This window comes from Pseudonaja textilis, chromosome 1 (genome assembly GCF_049901715.1).
Source record: "Pseudonaja textilis isolate UNSWEBS1 chromosome 1, rPseTex1.2, whole genome shotgun sequence".
Lineage (NCBI taxonomy): Eukaryota > Metazoa > Chordata > Lepidosauria > Squamata > Elapidae > Pseudonaja > Pseudonaja textilis.
The window spans coordinates 31,607,044-31,625,468 of record NC_141990.1 but is presented as its reverse complement, the minus strand read 5'-3'; the positions used below and the strand labels follow the sequence as shown (position 1 = coordinate 31,625,468).

Genomic DNA, 18,425 nt, shown 5'->3' with positions numbered 1-18,425 from the left:
GTAAGTAAATACACATTGCACAGATGTCGCACAAAGCCTGTGAACATCTTGAGCAACTTTTTAGTACCTTTGTGGGCTTCCTTACTCCCTTTAGCATGGATTGTACTGTATTATCTTTGTGAGCTATTCTGGTGCCTTTGGGGAATGCGTTCTACAATACCAGCCCTGCATTCCTATGCACACCTAAGTGGGACGTTTTACTGTTATTTTAATTAAATCCAAGAAATACACTGACCGCTCTGGGTGTTTTTTCTCATAGACCCATATGTCTATCTTTTTTTTTTTTTTTTTTTTTTGCTGATTGAAAAGCTCCTCAGTTCATTGGCAGGTGATCTCTTTGTCCAGTCAACTTCAGAAGGATTTTTATGACTATCACTATGGCAAATTGTGAATTACTCTTTGTTTGCAACCTTAGCATTTTAACTCTGAGTAAATGCTCACCTTTTACAAATGTCATTGGCATTGTTAGTACCATTAGAATTTTGCCTTTTCGGCAACTTCAATCCTTTCAAGTATAGGAAGCCATTCTCATTGGATCCCTTCCAGATACAGTATTTTGTGTTATTTCAATGCTCCCACTGCACCAATGCAGAGGGATTGAAGCATTTCACTATTAAATCCAAATTAGTTATGCAAACATAGAGAGTACTGAGTGTGAAAATGTTAGCTTTTCAATGTTATTCATGCTGAAGTTTAAACTATATGGAGTTACAATTTAAAAGCCATAAATGAAAAGGAGGATGTAGAGTTGACATAGAAAGATCAAAGCGAAAACTATTATAAGCCTTGAGCAGTTCAGGGGTTAACTTTTCAAATTTAAATCCACAATTAACCAATGGAATAGCTTGCCTTCAGAAGTTGTGGGTGCTTCATCACTGGAGGTTTTTAAGAAGAGACTGGACAGTCACTCATCTGAAGTGATGTAGGGTCTCATGCTTGAGCAGGAGGTTGGACTAGAAAACCTCCAAGGTCCCTTCCAGATCTATTCTGGTTGATTGATTGATTGAATAAAAAAACCCACTGTAAGTTGGCACATTGTACCTGGATAGCACCATCAGTTGAGGAATTATATTTATTTGTAGGAATCTTTTGAAGTCAACAAGAATAGTAGAGAATATCTATGATACTAGTTTATCTTTGATAAACCAGTGCTTAATGTTGTCTCATTTTGTTCAACAAATAGAGTGTCCTGTTGTTCCAGACTTATTCCATTCTGAAGACAACAAAAAGCTTAAGGAAATTTCTCTGTCCAGAGCTGGACACATATTTTCTAAGTCTAAATCTAAGAGATAATAGGACTTGCCCATTTTCCTAAGGTTGCATTGTGAAAATTTTGAATATGCACACACACATACACACACACACACACACACACGCTTGTGTGTGTACACATACACACATATACGTACATATATAATATGGGCCCCGGTCTATTTGAAATTAACTAAAATCTATGGATTCCGCATAAATTTGGGTAACAATTGGAAATCCCCCTTTCTTTCAGGTTCCAGTAAAGAGTAATCTGTGCATAATTACATTCAAATGAGATGTTAGCATTTTTTGTGCTTATTCTTTCTTAATTGCAGAGTTCACTCACCATGGTGATGCTTTTGATAGAATCAGGCAACCTTATTGACCTGATGCTGCAAGGCATGTTTGGAAATTCTGCTGTATTCTTCATTTTTTTTCTTGTATTTTGGCATTTTGAGGAGTCCCACTGCTTTTATTACATTCCTGACACTTTTGTTAATAAATCATTGCAAAGTTAATGAAAATTGCATTCAGGCATATCCAAAATAATTGTGTCCTTTATCATGCTAATAAATTGAAAGATGTTGATCCAATGGCTGAATGCATGCCCATTATGGTGAAGTTTGTGATATGTTTGCCTGTTGCTCTTGTGCTTTTGGGCTCGAGAGATCAGCCTAGGAATAAAGTGTATGCTTAGCTTTGTGCTGAGTGCATGTGAGTGAAAGTGCATAAAGCCCCACAGGTCAACTCATCTTAGTCCATATGTCAAAAAAATCAGCCCTTAATTATGTTTACCAGTGGTAAAGGCTGCAGAGTTTAGAATATGGCACATTAATGCTAAACATCACCCACTGGAATCAGAACAGAATTAGAAGGGATCTTGGAGATCTTCTAGTCCAACCCACTGTTCATGCAGGAGACCCTATAACATTTCAGATCAACATTTCAGGCTGTCCAGTCTTTTCTTAAAACCCCCCAGTGATGAAGCACCTACAACTTCTGAAGACAAGCTATTCCACTGGTTAATTGTCCTCACTGTTTGGAAGTTTCTCCTCAATTCCAAGTTGCTCCTCTCCGTGATTAGTTTCCATCCATTCTTTCTTGTCTTGCCTTCTGGTGCTTTGGAAAATAAGTTAACCCCTTCTTCTTTGTGGCAGCCCCTCAAATACTGGAATATTGCTATCATGTCACCCCTAGTCCTTGTTTTCTATAGACTGGCCATGCCCAATTATTGCTATCATTCTTCATATGTTTTGTTCCCAGACCCTTAATTATCTTAGCTGCTCTTCTTTGCACTTTTTCCAAAGTCTCAACATCTTCTTTGTAATGTAGTGACCAAAACTGAATGCAGTATTCCAGATGTGCTCTTACTAAGGCTTTATAAAGTGGTATTAATACTTCATGTGATTTTGATTCTATGCCTCTGCTTATACAACCAAGGATTATATGAGCTCCTGTGGCTGCTGCTGCATACTGCTGACTCATGTTTAAGTGATTAGGACTCCAAGGTCCCTCTCACAGTTATTGTTTTTGAGATAGATTTTGCCTAATCTGTACTTGTATCTTTGGTTTTTCCTGTCCAGGTGTAAAACCTTGTTTTTCTGCACATTACATTTCATATTATTGGATAGGGCCCATTATTCAAATCTGCCAGGATCTTTTTGGATCCTGAACATGTCTTCTGGAATGTTGGCTATTCCTGCCAGCTTAATGTCACCTGCAAATTTGATAAGTTCCCCTTCTATTCTCTCATCTAAGTTGTTTATGAAGATATTGAAGAGTACTGGGCCGAAGACGGAACTTTCCTTCCATGTAGTTGCTTCATGTAGTACCATTAAGGACCGCTCATTGAGTATTTGTCAGTCAGTTACAAATCTATCTGGTGATGATGCTTTCTATCCCACATTTTTCTAATTTACCAAGAAGTAGGTTGTGGTCTATTTTTTTGAATGCCTTGCTGAACTATAAATTTGGTTGAGATTAAGGTCAATTACTTTGGCTGAGAGTACAGACATGTAATCTGTGCATATTTTCTTCAGTGCCTTTTTGTTTTTTAACTAAAGGAAGCTTGATAGAGGAAATGGTAATTGGGAGAAAGACCCAAGGTGGGAACTAGTCTATTTTTTTTTTAGTGCCTGACTTGTCTCTTCTAGCTGCTTGTTTTTTTCTAGTGCAAGAATACAAATATAAACTGTGTGAACTAGAGGTGGTATTCAGTAGGTTCTGACCAGTTCTGGAGAACAGGTAGCGGAAATTTTGAGTAGTTCAGAGAACTGGCAAATACCACCTCTGACTGGAGATTTTACAGTATCCTTCCCCTGCCATGCCCACCAAGTCATGCCCACAAAACCAATCGTAAAAAAAATTGAATCCCACCACTGGTGTGAACCAATCAAAACACTTGCCTGCAGACAATAGTAGTGAGATTTCAGAAGCTGTTTAAAAGGAACAATTTACTCACCCAAAATTGGTTCAAAGATGTGGGTGTGTGCGTGTGTGCACACTTGTGCAGGCACAAACATATGTAGAATTACCTTTTCTCCATATTCATTTATACTTTTTTTAAAAAGAAAACTTTCTGAAGTCATCAGTGTAGTTTTACCAGCGTTTGGTGATTACAGTGTGGCTTTAATGGTGTTCTGGTCATTCTTTTCTGGAGTGACAACATAGTCATGTCAATTTCTGTTTTTTTTTTAAAAAAAATTCTTGGCTACTGTCCCTGTTGAATTAAAAAATCAGAATTAGAGAATTGAATCTCTCTTTTACCCTCCTTGTATCTTCCCAGGATTCTATCTTATTCAATCTTGCTTTTCAATCCCAAAATCAGAGAAGATCTCAGACCAAAACAAAAGAAATGAGACAAATAATCCTGACTGCATAATTAACTAGCTATGTGAAAGAATGTTTTTGTCTCTCTATGTGAAGGGCAGGAGGTTTTGCCACCCTACCCTTCACTGTTGCCATTATGCTCCTTGAATCCAGAATCAGATTTCAGTCCCCTGTTTTATATATGGCTTAATATACTGATGGCCTGGGACTTGGGGCTAAGTGTCTCAGACACACGATCCTGTGAGGCTTATTTGCAAACTAGAATGATGCTATATTAGTTTGTTGCCTCTGTCAGCATGAAGGTTTCTTCCTTCTCTGCAGCTTAAAACTGTTGCTGCTGCTTCGCATGTCTGTTTCAACAAACTCATTACCCTGAAATTCATAGGCTTAGAGCCAAGTGATTGTTGGCTGTTTGGCACACTGTGTCTAACTTCTCTGCCCCAAGAACCATTTCCTTTCAAAAATTTTCTCCAGCTCCTTTATGTGTCTTTGTTCAGGAAAGATGCGTATAAATGCATATGACAGGATGTGGAGAATATTTCTTCCAATTGAGATCTTCAATGCTTTAGCCAAAAATCTGTTCACCATTACATGAATGAAAATGGGCCTTTCAGATCTCAACATGAAGGAGAGACCCTGATCAAATTATAATGATGATGAACCAACTGATCATTGCATCATGATTAAGAGCCATCTTCTTCTCTCTTCATGGAGCATAGTAGTTTATTTCCTGGCAGACAATACAGTCTGAAGCAGAAAGAGCTGGAGGAGCTTACTGTTCCAAAGGAGGAATCAAAAGATTGAAGCAGCTAGCTTGAATTGTCTGTTGCTAATGTAGCTGGCCATTAACATATCTGAGCAAAGAACAATAAAAGGAGGTTAAGAGAAGAAACAATGGCATGAACTGCTTCATTGCATCAGTACTGTGATGGGAGAAAAAACAATGTGCATGATGCAACTGACCCATGGTCCAAGGAGCTTTATCTTGCAGATTCAGAATAATGACTTTCCATTTTTAGAAATGTCTGCATATAATTGTTGATTAAAATGTAACACTTGCCTATAGCATACCGCTGCACAAGTATAAGAATATTCCAATTATAAGACAATTGTGTGCCTGCTTTTAAAAAAAATCTGGTAACAAATTACTCATCACCCTTCATGTACAGTATCAACACAATCATAAAAGAATGTTAATGTGTTAAAAGCAAGTGGCTTGTTCTTTTAAGAGCTTTACAAGTTGGATGGTATCTAACATAATCTTTCATTTATCTCTGCCTGATATATTATTAGGCTATTAAAAGGAATAAAAACTGTGCTGCATATTATAGAGGTTAGCTAAATATATTTTCACATTCTCTTCCATTTCCCCATTATTAGAGAAGTTGGTGTAGTTGCATTATACAATCAAATATATCTTATACAAACTCTCCTGGTGTTGAAAAAGTAAAGACTCCTTCAAATTGACCTTGACTCTTGGTGGTTTCATGAACACCCATGCATTTAAAAAAAAAAAAAATGCCTTGCTACTGCTTTCCTCTGGGATTTTTTTAAACTTCCCATTTTATTTTATAACACTGGACTTTCTCAAAAGTCTCTTACCCAAGGTCCAATCCATTTAATAGAAGAAGTGGAACTGTAGGAACACTGGAAGGAACTGCTCATATTATTTTTCAGTTTGTGATGTCCGGAAGGGCGGAAGCTTAGTAGAATAAAACTTGCAAATTGAACTTCAGAAGAATAGATTTTCATGAATTCCAAGGAAAAATAGGGTGGATCCAGTGACTTGAAATCCTAAAGGAGAAAAATATTCAGAAAGGAAAGAAAATTCTGTGAAACAAGTTACACAGGAAAGTTACAGGCATAGGAATTTACAGGCATAGGAAATGAAATAATGAGGAGGAGGAGGATCTGGCAAACCAGAAACCTGTCAACTTGATGTTTGGATTAGACAAGATCCTCAAATAAATTATCAGCCAGAAAATTTGTGAGGCCGTGTATATACAGGTAGTCCTCGAGTTACGAATGTCTGCCCATTCCATTTGTAAACTGAGGACTTGTAGGAGTGAATCTCATACTTTGAATGAGATCACTCCCTGCTTTCGCTCACACATTCGCTAATCAAATGTGTGGCTCGTTAAGTGCACATGAGGTATCTTGGGTGGGGAAGGCTATGGGGGTTAGTGGTGAAACAGGCCACCTGGTTTAGACCACCAAGGCCCCCCCATCACAGATAGCTCATTCTCCCTCCCCTGCACCAGGTTACTTACCTTATGAAGATCTATCTCCTCTCCAGCCAGTTTCTTTGCCTGTTTTTTCCTTTCTCATCAGCAAAGGGCTTGAAGAAGCCTTCAATGATAAAAAAAGGAGGCCTGGAGGGCTGCACACACCCTTCCGGGCCTCCTTTCTTGCTGCTGAACACTTGAGTCGGCCTTTGGCAATGATAAAGGAGGCCCGGGGGGATGTGTACCCCTGTAGACTGCCTTTCTTGTCAATAAAGTGCTTGAGGATTGCATCCCTTTAGGTTTCAACAGCCTTTTGCAAAAAGTCTTTGCCGGTAGGAACAGAGCTTTGGAGGGACACATCCACTTCTCCCAACCCCTGCTGGTGCTGACAAAGACATTTTGCAAAGGACTGCCAAAGCCTACAGGAAAACAATCTCCCTGCAGGCTTCAGAAAGGAAATGGCAAATGGAGGGAAGGTCTGAAGGATTGAAGCCTTCCCTCCATTTGCAAATGTCTAGGCCTCAATTCGCAGAGAATAGAAGCCTAAAGTGCAAGATCACATGAGATCAATAGCACAAGATATCTACCTATCTCACATGATCTTGTGGTATGTTAGTCCTCTGTTCTCTGCGAATGCACTGAAATCTGAAGGAATAAGAAACCACAAGAGGAGATATTTACAAGGTAAGTGAGTCTCCATAGACAAAGTGCCTGTGAAGACCTGGACATGTTTAGAGCCTTTATGGTCATTCATAAGAGCAAACAATTGCCGTGGTGCTGCAACATTCATAATTTTGGGACTTGTTCGTAAATGTTAGGGGGCGCTTATCCCATAACTTCAAACATTTGCTAGGGAACGCTTGTAACCAAGGGATTACTTGTACACATGCTGTACTAACAGCAGCCAGCATGATTTCCCACAGACAAATCATACCAGACCAGACTTATAACCTTCTTTTTAAAGTTACTAAGTTAGTAGATCAAAGGAGTTCCATAGATGTAACTGGACATTAACAAAGCATCTGACAGATTGCCTCATGATATTCTTTTTAACAAAATAATAAAATATGGGCTCAATTATGCATCTGTTAGATGGACTTACAGTTCACTGTATAACCACATCCAAGCAATGTTTATTTATGTATCCACTTCAGGTTACAGGAAACTATTGAGTGGAGCTTTGCTTTGTCATTTATCATTGTATTAGTAACTTGGATGAGGGGACAATTGCAATGTTTGCAGATGAGACAAAGGTGGAAGAGATGGCAAATAGTTTATATGAAACAGAGAAGACTTTAAAAGATCTTGACAGGGAGTAGGATAGAATTTAATAGGATAAGTATAGAATTCTTCATCTGGAATGGAATGGAATGGAATAGAATAGAATAGAACAGAACAGAATAGAATAGAATAGAATAGAATAGAATAGAACAGAACAGAACAGAACAGAATAGAGTGGAATGGCACACGTACAGAATGAAAGAGATCTGGCTTGTCAATAGTACTTGATTCTTATGATTAGGATTAAGAATGGAATAGCAGCAGACATACTTTCAAAACACCACAGTATGGTGATTAATTAGGGCTCAGGCATGCTTCCACAGTAATATATATATACTACTTCTACAATTAAATTGCATTGTTTTTGGTGTTATCCCATTTTGTAGATGAAGAGTTTCACTACAGTACGATATAGAGACTACTGATGAGTAAATATACTTAAAAATATTTTACAAAATTGCAATATGGATTGGTATGTATGTTTGCCATAAGGGGGAAGGGGATATTTCCAGTAAACACTTAGAATTCAGTTATACATCAGATAATCATAATCTTTCATTTCATTTTTTTCCTAAACCTGCTGCCTTTCAGCAATGTAGAATGACTGTCCAGGATGACCTTTGGTCATTACTCCCTCAGATAACCTTGAAGGCACCAACTTAGAAAAAACTGATGATTGTGAAGTGATTAAATATCCAGCGCATGTTTAAAAGCCAAAAGGAGGAGGAGAACTGACCTTAAGGTGCCCATCAAACAAGTATACATCTCACTTGGCCATAACCTTTTCATGCTGGACTGAATTTATAATTCAATTATATTCCTTGTGTTCACATTCACATATATAGATTATATAAATGTATATTTCAGTTTTATACAAAATAGCATCCTCCATTTTGTGATTTATGCATAGCAATCTAAAAAAATAAGATAATTTCACAGCTTCACTGGAACCCATAGTAGCACGAATGTATGACAAATGTCTTCTTTATAACCTTTTGTCATGGGTACTGTAAAGATGCCATTTGTGCATTCTGTTATGAAATTACAAGCCCTTCATTTTTTAAAAAAAACTTTGTGTATTTGTCATCTGGATAAGACTCTGGAATGCTTTACAATGCCCAAATGCACACCAGCAATTCTGCTCTTTATTTCTTTTATTATTTCAATATCAGAAAGTTGAAAAGCTTACAGGTTCAGCTTGCTGACCCTTAATGCTGGCTGTAAAGCTACAGTCAATGAAATTTTATTTAATGGGATATTGATGATGGTCGAAGGGGCAAGAAACATCTGGTAAATCAGGAGGTAGAGAAGAAAAATAAAAAAGATCCAGCTAATTATGAACGGAAAACAGGACAAAGTGCTATTTCTTTTTTTTTAATAGCAATTTTCCTATTAAAATTACAATTACAAATATAAAAACAAATACAAATCAAAAAAAGAAAGCACGGAATATGCTATAAAGAAAAAAGAAAAAATAAGAAAAAATAAGAATTAAGCAATGAAAAAGAAAACATATATATTACTTCCCCTTTCATCACAAGTATAAACAATTTTACTAAGTTACCATCTTCTATTAAAATAAATCAAATGTTCTCTTCTTCCATGTCCTATCTTTTATTTATAGACAAATCCTTAAAGTCTCATTCCTCATCAACAAAGTCCACTAAGGGTTACCACAGATAACAACATATCTATTTTAATCTTGATCACATAAACCAACTTTCTATACCTCCCTTTTTCTTTTAAAAATCTTCATCTTTAGTTCCTTCAAATAATGCCCCAAAACTTGTCTTCTTTTCATTCTGTCTTTGTCCCTTCTCAAAATTCTTCAAAGCTTTAACAAATCTCATTCTTAAGTCCAATGTAGGAAAGTTATCCAGGTTACTCTCTTGGTTTGTTCTTTAAAATATCCCTTTTAATTATTAAAGAAATCAGCCAGTTCCTTGTGCAGCATCTTTTCTGTATCATTCTTGTAGCCTGTCATTTTTAAATCAACTTTCAGATGAATCCCAATCTTGTCTAATCTTGTTCCTCATTCACAACATTTTTTTAAACACAGTCTATTGATAGAGACCAACAGACACTTTTAACACTAACTCCTGAAGTATAAGAAAATATAAGAATATATGCTGTGAAAGTGGGGGCAATATTACAATTTAAAGGATTTTGGCAAATTAAGAATATGATTTGTAATATTGTTGCCAGAATTTTTTTTTAAAAAAATAGTTTTTTATCATTTTTAAATGTTTATTTTCTATTTTATTTGTTTGTTTATAATCTAAAATACAAAAAATATGAAAACATATAGTAGTAAAAATAGAGGAGGGAAAGAGGAAGGGAAGAGTGCAGAAAAGAAGGGAAAAAGAAAGAAAGGTGTTAACTTCCGACTCACTTTGGTGCAGTAAAATCAGATAGTAACATCCAACCTCAATTTTTTTACTTTTACATAGTAGTATAAAATAGCCATTTCTACATCAACAAATCCATCTAATTAGTAAAACCCAGAATCAAAGTTTCATTTGATTTTCGAGCTCAAGCAAAAAGTCCAGAAGAGGTTTCCAAATAGAAATAAAAGTACTTATTTTTTCTTTTATTAAAGCAATCAATTTAGCCATCTTTGCTAACTCCATCAACTTTTGCAGCCATTCATTGTGGAGATCGAAGTCTTGTTTTGCTTGTAAAATTTCAAAGCTCTTGGAATCTTTATTATACTGTATTTGACTATATTGTTCTGTTTATATATGAAGAATCCCAGATAAGAATGGACAAATGTGTCACTCTTTTTTCAATAACATTCAGCCCCCCCCCCCCCAAAGTCCATACTTATTTCATCCCATGATGAAAACAGTTTGGAAAGATATTTCAATAACTTTCCATACCTTCCAATACCTTCTCCTGAAGATACAGAATTATCATTGTTTCCGGTGTCTGAAATTTTGTAAGTATGTTTGAATCAGGGGTGGGGGTTCAAATTTTTTAACAACCAGTTCTGTAGGTGTGGCTAAGTTGGTGGTCATGTTATTGGTTGGGCGTGGCCAACTCAATATCACTCACATCGAGGTACGCATCTCCTCCCCTGGCCTCTCATGACTGTGGGGATGCTGCAACAGTCATAAGTGTGAAAAATGGTCATAAGTCACTTTTTTCAGTGCCACTGTAACTTTGAATGGTCACTCCACACAAGCAAAGTACCAGCAAAGGAGGGGAAAAAAACTCCAGAGAAGTTGCAGAGACAGGAAGTCTAGTCCTGCCAAGAATGTAATAAGGGTTAACGGAGGGGCAGTTTCTATAAGCAACACCAGAATGTTTCCTTCCTTCCTTCCTTAGAGGATTAGGCCAGTAATTTCTTCTAACAACCGGTTCTCCAAACTGCTTAAAATTTTAACAACCGGTTCTAGCGAATAGGTGCAAACTGGTAGAATCCCACCCCTGCTTTGAATGCAGTTTTTATTATTGTTCATATTTTAGAAAACTCTTTATTTGCTAAATTGCTCTAACAACTGCTTTATAACTTTAATAGAAATGTCAAAGCTGAACTATAATTAAGTTTCAATTCAAAATTTAAGAGGTTTGATTTGATTTATATTAAGTGTGAATCATCATAATGTTGCCCTATGCTTCTAGACAGTCTTATAAAGTTAAAAAAAGTTAAATAGTGTAATAATAGAAATTGTAAAAATAAAGATATAAAATCTATAGAGTAGGAATGATCAAGCTATTCAATAGGGAAGTAAACAAATGAATCAAGTAAAATAATTTGAAAAAAGGGCATTAAGATAAATTTCATAGTTTGCTGAAAAGAAGGCAAGGTTAATGACTATTGAATCTCTCTTGAGAATGCATTAAAATTAGCCTGACATCAGAATGTAGAGTTCTTTGCTTTGTGAAGATTTGATTGATTGATTGTATTATATTTCTATTCTTTACTTTAGGAGTAAAAGATAGCATCTGTGTGTCCTCCTTTCATTTTAACAATCCTATGAGGCAATGTACAAGTCCTACTACTCAGAGAAAATTCTTCAAAGAAACTCTTAATGTATAGGGTAATATGGGAGGACACACTTTCAGATATTTAATAATAACCTGCTATTTTTGACTGATCCTAGCAATAAAATTAAGCTAATAAAACTCCATAGGTATTTGTTTTGTTACTGCTCCATCATTTAGCACTTCAGTAGTGGAATTCTGCATAAACTCTGCATAAATACAAAATATTTGTAATATTGAGACAGTAGGGGAAGATGGAAAGGAAATTTCAGAGGGAGATGAAATGTTGAGGCAGAGATAATTACTGTTAAATAATGACTGTTCACAAATACGTTTTCTCTCTTTTCCAATGATGTATTAAGTATATTATTATTCCTTTAGGGTAATGCTCCAAGCATCTGATGAAATGAATTCTATATCAAAACAAATCTGTTAATCTTTAAGAGTAAAAAAAATTATGAACAGTAGAACCTAATGTACTGCTTAAAGAGCAGTACTGCTTAAAGAGCAGTACTGCTTAAAGAGCTGAATCAGGAATGTGGGTATTCATAGTCTCTACTCAATTATGGAGCTCACTGGATAGTTTTCATGGAAATAAAATGTATTCCCAGAAGAATAAATAAAGAAGGAATATATAAGACATGCATGGACAGGAAGAAGGTGTGATGTCATGGAAGACACTTCAGAAAATAAGGAGGAACTGCTGAAGGCCTTGAAAATAAAGGATCAATTGACCTGGCCTCAGCATAGCCAGTGCAAGGGTGAGCTCCTAAAAGGATGGAAACAACAAAAGATTCTTTTTAAAAGAAGTTTACTGAAATTCAGAAAAATCATAGATAAAAAGTAAACAAGAAGGAAAATAATTTAAAAGAATGAAAAAATCTATCAGAAATCAAGATTAAAAGAAAGAAAAAGTAAAAGTAAAGAAAGAAAAATAACAACTTCTGCCTTTCTCTACTACAAATATAGATAAAAATTCAGCAAACCTTTTACTCTAAAATCAACAGTAGTTTACATTATTTCTATAATTCCATATAGTTCTAATAATCACATCTTCAAATCTCTCAGTTTCTCATAAAAAGTCCAAAATTGTTTTCCAAGTAGAGCTAAAATTAGTCAAAGTCTCTTTGTAAATCAAAGCTCTCACTTTTGTCATCTCTACCTGCTCCATCAGTTTAATCATCTATTTTTCCAATGTAGGTATTTGTAAGTCCTTCCAGTGTGTTGTCTGGATTTTGAACGTGTTGCTCTTTCTATTTATATTAATAAAAAAAATCTGCTTCTGACTCCCAGCATCCATCCAGTATTCAACTGGCCCATTCTCCCATGGCCTGTTCTCCATGGCCTGTTTGCTACCGCCCGTTTGCAGCTACCCATTTGCTACTCCTGCAGCCCGTTTGCTGCCACCTCTTTGCTGCCGCGGCCCATTCTGGAACAGCTAATCAGTGATGTACCAACCCCCTCCCTCCCTGAAATATTCGCTGTATAATATACACATACATTCCATCTACTTTTTTTTGGGGGGGGGAGTGCATCTTATATTCCAAAAACTACAATAATTGAAAGGGATGTGTAAATGGGGAAGCAAAGCCTTAGATAATTTACTGATATTGGCTCTACATGAGAGATCTGTTAAAGTTCTGATGAATTTTGTGAAAAAGGATAATGAGAAAATGAAAAGATAAGAAGCTCTGGGACATAATCTATTTTAGATTTAAATAAATCTGAAGGGATTAATGCTCAAGACTGATAAAGTAAAAAGCAAGGAATATAAATGGGCTTATTTGATCAAGGTTAAAATAGTATACTGTTATTTACAATCATCCTTGTTGCTGATGAAGACTGAATGACAAGTTTGTAAGGATCTGTTTATAGATACAGGATGAAATATGGGATGAAGAGATTTTTTATTGTATTTCAAGAAGTAATAAATTATTAAAAAGTATTTTTGTTGTGATAAGGGTAAAATTACTTCTTTATATATTCCTCGTCTTTTCCTGTGCTCGATTTTTAATTTCTCTTAATTTCTTTTCTATCTATATTTTTCCTTTTCTTCTTTCTTTCTCTCTGGTTTATTTATTATTATTATTATTTGTAGTTTATATTCATTTTTTATTTCTTTAACTCTAATGTTTAAAATTTATTTTTTTTAAAAGGAAGTCTCTAGACTTTGGGCCCTTTTGTCCTTTATGAAGCATTTATTCCTCCTCTATAGATAGTTAAGAAGAACTCAGAGACAGAGAGAATCACTGCTGTTCCCTATCTTTCATCTGTTCTGATTCTTAGCTATAGGAATTTATATGGTTACTTTTGCTAAGGAAAATTACATTTTGATGTATTGACTGGTATTTTCTTCCCAATTATTCTCACATACCATTTTTAAACACAAAATAAGAATTTGTTTTTTTTCCCTAAAGCCACCTGTTAACAACTCAGTGGGGGCACCTGAGAGCCAGCCCCTGCCATTGTCTAGCATCTGTGATATGTCTAAATGTAAAACTGTGTTGCTAAAGAGTTCTTGTTCATCAAAATAACATGCTTTTCTCGTATCATTTATTATTTATTCGCACTGTAATTCAAAAGTTGATTTTTTTAAAAAAAGACCTCATTTTCATTTGCATTTTATTGTCAGTAATATTATTTAGGCATTCTTGCAAGGGACAAATCTTTGGCTAAGTAATAGAGTGAATGGAGAAACAAAGAAAAATGGATCTGGTGTAAGTTTAATAAACTCAGTAGTGCAAGATCATAACTGCTCAATAAGGGCATGAGTCTGCTCTGTGAAAATCAATGGGAAATTTCTGGTGACCGCAGGGCCTGAATTTCCTTTGCATTTAAATAGCTTCATACTTGCAGTCATCTCTTGCATTTGATATGATGGAAGAGATGGGGGGAGGGGGAGGGGATGGTAAAATACCAAAGGAGTACACATACAATTGGATTCTGCACCAGTGATTCTTAAGTAAGTTTTTATATTCATTAGTCTTTAAGTAGATTCCTTCCATATTTATTTGATTGGATTTCTAATGGGGGAACTCTTCAAAAGTCAAATGACAAGAAAAGTATAGGGTATGCAAAGAGTCTCTATTTTATTTTCCTCTTCTGGAGATAGATTTATATGCAACTTTTGTGAAGATATGATTATTGAAATAATTGTCTTTGGCCATATCTTATGATATCTATTTTGGATCATTGAACTCAAGGCCACTATTGTGGAAGATATCTTGTTTGAAAGAACATGACTGGCATATTACCTCATTGTTTTTTAGTGGGTAAACCAATTATTATCCCTTTTTTAAATAGAGAACTGCATACACATGTATATATGTACACATCTTTTTAAAAATAAACACTATTCCAGGAATGTGGATTAATAAGTATATTTCCCTGATCAAAACACAGAAATGACTATTAAATATTTTTCTCATTTGCAAAATAAATGTAATTGTATGTAATTAGATCACCATGTTTTTCAATTTTTCTGTGGATCTGGTAACTGTTAATAATGAACATTTATCAACAATATAAGTGCACCGGTTTTTGTTTTGTTTTATTCAGAAAACAAAACAGTACTGTCATATATTGAAGATAACCTACTCATGGGAATCGATCCCATCATTCCAGTGGCCCCAGGGATTGGGGTGTGTGTGTGTGGATTGATCTTTTTTTCTCACTGACTATCCTGTGACTTGGGCACATAACCAGACTTCTGGTTGTTCCAGTAATGTATTTGGAACACTAATCAGAAAGCCATAATTTCATTTGGTCTTCTCGGCAAAATTTATGGTACAAAAAGCTTCCTTTCCCTGGAACCAGTTATTAGCTATTTGCCATCAAAAATTGATATTGTTAAGCTGAACTTTGATTTGTGTAGGAGGTTAAACTAGATAACCTCTGAAATCTATTCCAACTATATTTTGTAATTCTTGCCATTCTTGTCTTGAGTTCCCCTTTGAAAAACAACAACCAACCTAGTACTTTGTTGGCATAAAATTTCATTGATAGTCTAGAGCAGTGGTTCCCAACCTTTTTTTCGCCCCGCACCCCTAAAGAAATTTCACTCGAACCTCGCACCCTCTGAAAATAAAAATGCCAACATATAGCCAATATCCTATTATTTACCCGGACTTTTCTCGCACCCCCTGGAATATCGTCTCGCACCCCCAGGGGATGCGAGCACCCCAGGTTGGGAACCCCTGGTCTAGAGCAATACTATGTTGGGAGCATAATGGAAAATTTGGTTTGTGGCTAACTCCCAATTTCCCCATAATTCAGATTTATCTTGTCCCTAAAAGTTATTAAACATCATTAATGGGGTTGTAGTCTTTTTTGGAAGAGAGTTAGCTTTGTGTAGTGGTTAAGGCACCAGGCTAGAAATTGAGAGGTTGTGAATTCTAGTCCTGCTTTGGGCACAAAACCAGGTGGGTGATCTTTGGACCATCACTCTTAGCTCTAGGAAGAACCACATTTAAAAAAACATGCCAAAAAATCTGCAAAAGACTTGTCCAGGCAATTGCTCAAAAGCAGATACAAACATTTTTTTTCTGGATTTTTGCAAGTTTGTAATCTTGGTTTCTATTATTATTGTTACCTGTGGTCTTTCTGACACATATGGAAAATGTGTACCTCTACACATATTAATGTGGAAGAGATCATGGAAGATCTCCACTGTAGACCAGAAATCTGTAGGGAGGGTCATAGTTCCTCTGCCCTATTCTAAGTCAAGCTACTCTTCTGCTTTAAAGGATCATCTCTACTAGTCAATGATGACCTCCTCTGTGATGAAAATATCTAACAGAGTTTGAAAATGTGGAAAAGTTGGTAGGATTATTACAGAGGGGACTAGGTCTCTTAAAAGAAAAGATAGCTGAGTCCGAGGGAGTGTGCAACTGTGAGAAAGAGTCTCAGAGGCATTCCACCTTAACTATGCTAGATGTAAGTTGAGTAGAAAATTGCCTTGGCAGATTTTCAAGATTTTGTAACCTTTCCCTCTTAGCAATAACTACCATTGCAGAAGTTCACGTTGTTGTTGTTTCCTCAAGTCTTGATATCTCCTCTGCAAATGATTATAGGCAACAAGTGATGAGTCAGGTGAAACTATTGGAATTGCTTGTCTACCAAATAACAAGCTGCTTCATCTATTGTGTGTGCAGAAGTGTTTGCTTAAGTACTGAAGGTTATCCCAGTGGCAAGTTCATCCTTATTTGACAATAATGAAACATAAGTTTGATGTGTTTGCTTGAATGAAATTGCCATCTGGTAAATAATATGTTTTGTGAGTGTTTATGACAATCATGATTTAAACCAAAATTGACTTTATTGTGATTGCTGCAAATAACACTTGAGTGTCCTAACTTGGTTTGATATTTTCTCCCCTTGTTGAATTGAGTAAATATATTTTGAGAAGCTTCCTGTATTTATATACTTAAAAAAAGATTTTTGCAGAATGTAAAGCTTACATTTTCAAAAGCAATAATTACCACTGATTACATGGTCTTTCTACTGGGCTTGTGAAATAGGAGGAAGAAATAAAGTTGTTTATATCGGTCTAAGTGCTGATGTTGATATACAGGCATTGCCTTTTGGCTGGTTCATGTATACACTCTTTGGAATCTGAAACACAAATTTAGATTCAGGCCTTCATAAAGACAAAACAAATCAGCTTTGAGTTGACTTTCTTTATGCAAAGAAAGTCACACATCCTTTGCACACATCCTTTGGGAGAAATCAGCTGTGACACACACAAAAGTCAGTGGGGCTGATCTGGGAAACCCCATTTTTCCCTACCTTACATTTTACATTTTTCAGAGTTGGTGGTATGTTAATTTGTATTAGCAGTTTTATGTTTTCCAATTGCTATACCCAAGCATTCCTCTCCCTTGCCATCTCCAAGGTTTACAGACAGTAACAAGGCCATGAGAAATATTATATGGGGTTTAAAAGATGAAAAGCAAACAGTCTGTCTGAAACTAAGTGTGTTTGGGCAGGGCCACAAAATCAACAATTGAAGCAACACTCAATTGACTGGCTTTCAAACTGTCCGTTGAGTTGAGCTGTCAAGAGACTTTGGTAGTCAACAAATAGAAAGTCCAATAAATACGGACAATAATGTGACCAGAATTATTGCTCTTATGTGTATTTTCCATTAGGGTTTTCAGCCAAGGAATAAAATGAAAGACTCTTATTATTTGTTTGTATATTGAATTGCTTTATATTAAAAGAGATTATTGATGCTATCCCCTCTCTCTATTTTCATTAGTCTGTACAGTTGCTCCTCATTCTCCTACCTCATTCCTTATCTTTCATATATTTCTAGAATCACTGTTACCTCTTCCTCTGTCTAAAGGTTATTTCAGGGTTGAAGGACAGTTCTCAATCTTGAATTGAAATGGACTGTGGAAATCCCTGCTGTTTCCTGAGAGCCAAGGTCTGCTCTTTAACCCCAGTTGGTGTAAATTATGGCTGTGCTCACATGACATACTTTCCCATGGTTAATTTAACAACAGTTTAGTCAATTAACCCCATTTCCTGGGTTCACTTGGCACATCAAACTATATACTGACCACTTGAGCTGGGTTTGCACATTGTTTGCTAGTTTGTGGTTCTTGCTGGGTGCGCAAAGCCAAAATTAATCTTTTAAGGTCCTTTCTAAACTTTGCATTAGTTTGGCAATATCACAGTGGTTCTCTGCATCCAGATTTCTCTAACAGAGCAAAGCTGCAAAACCAAATTGTTCCTACTGTATTTTCTCTACTGGGATGTAACTCATGAACTGCAACTCTCTAAAGGACTGGTCCCCTAGGATTTTGCTCCACATAATGGTTATTGGCTTTAATTAAATAATTAAGTAAG

The 18,425-nt window shown here is 35.9% G+C and overlaps 1 long non-coding RNA gene across 1 annotated transcript in view; it reads left to right on the top strand.

The window, feature by feature from the left end:
• LOC148127557 (uncharacterized) overlaps positions 1-18,425 on the top strand; it is a 275,653-nt gene that overhangs the window by 69,256 nt on the left and 187,972 nt on the right. The gene's annotated exons all lie outside the window — the stretch shown is intronic.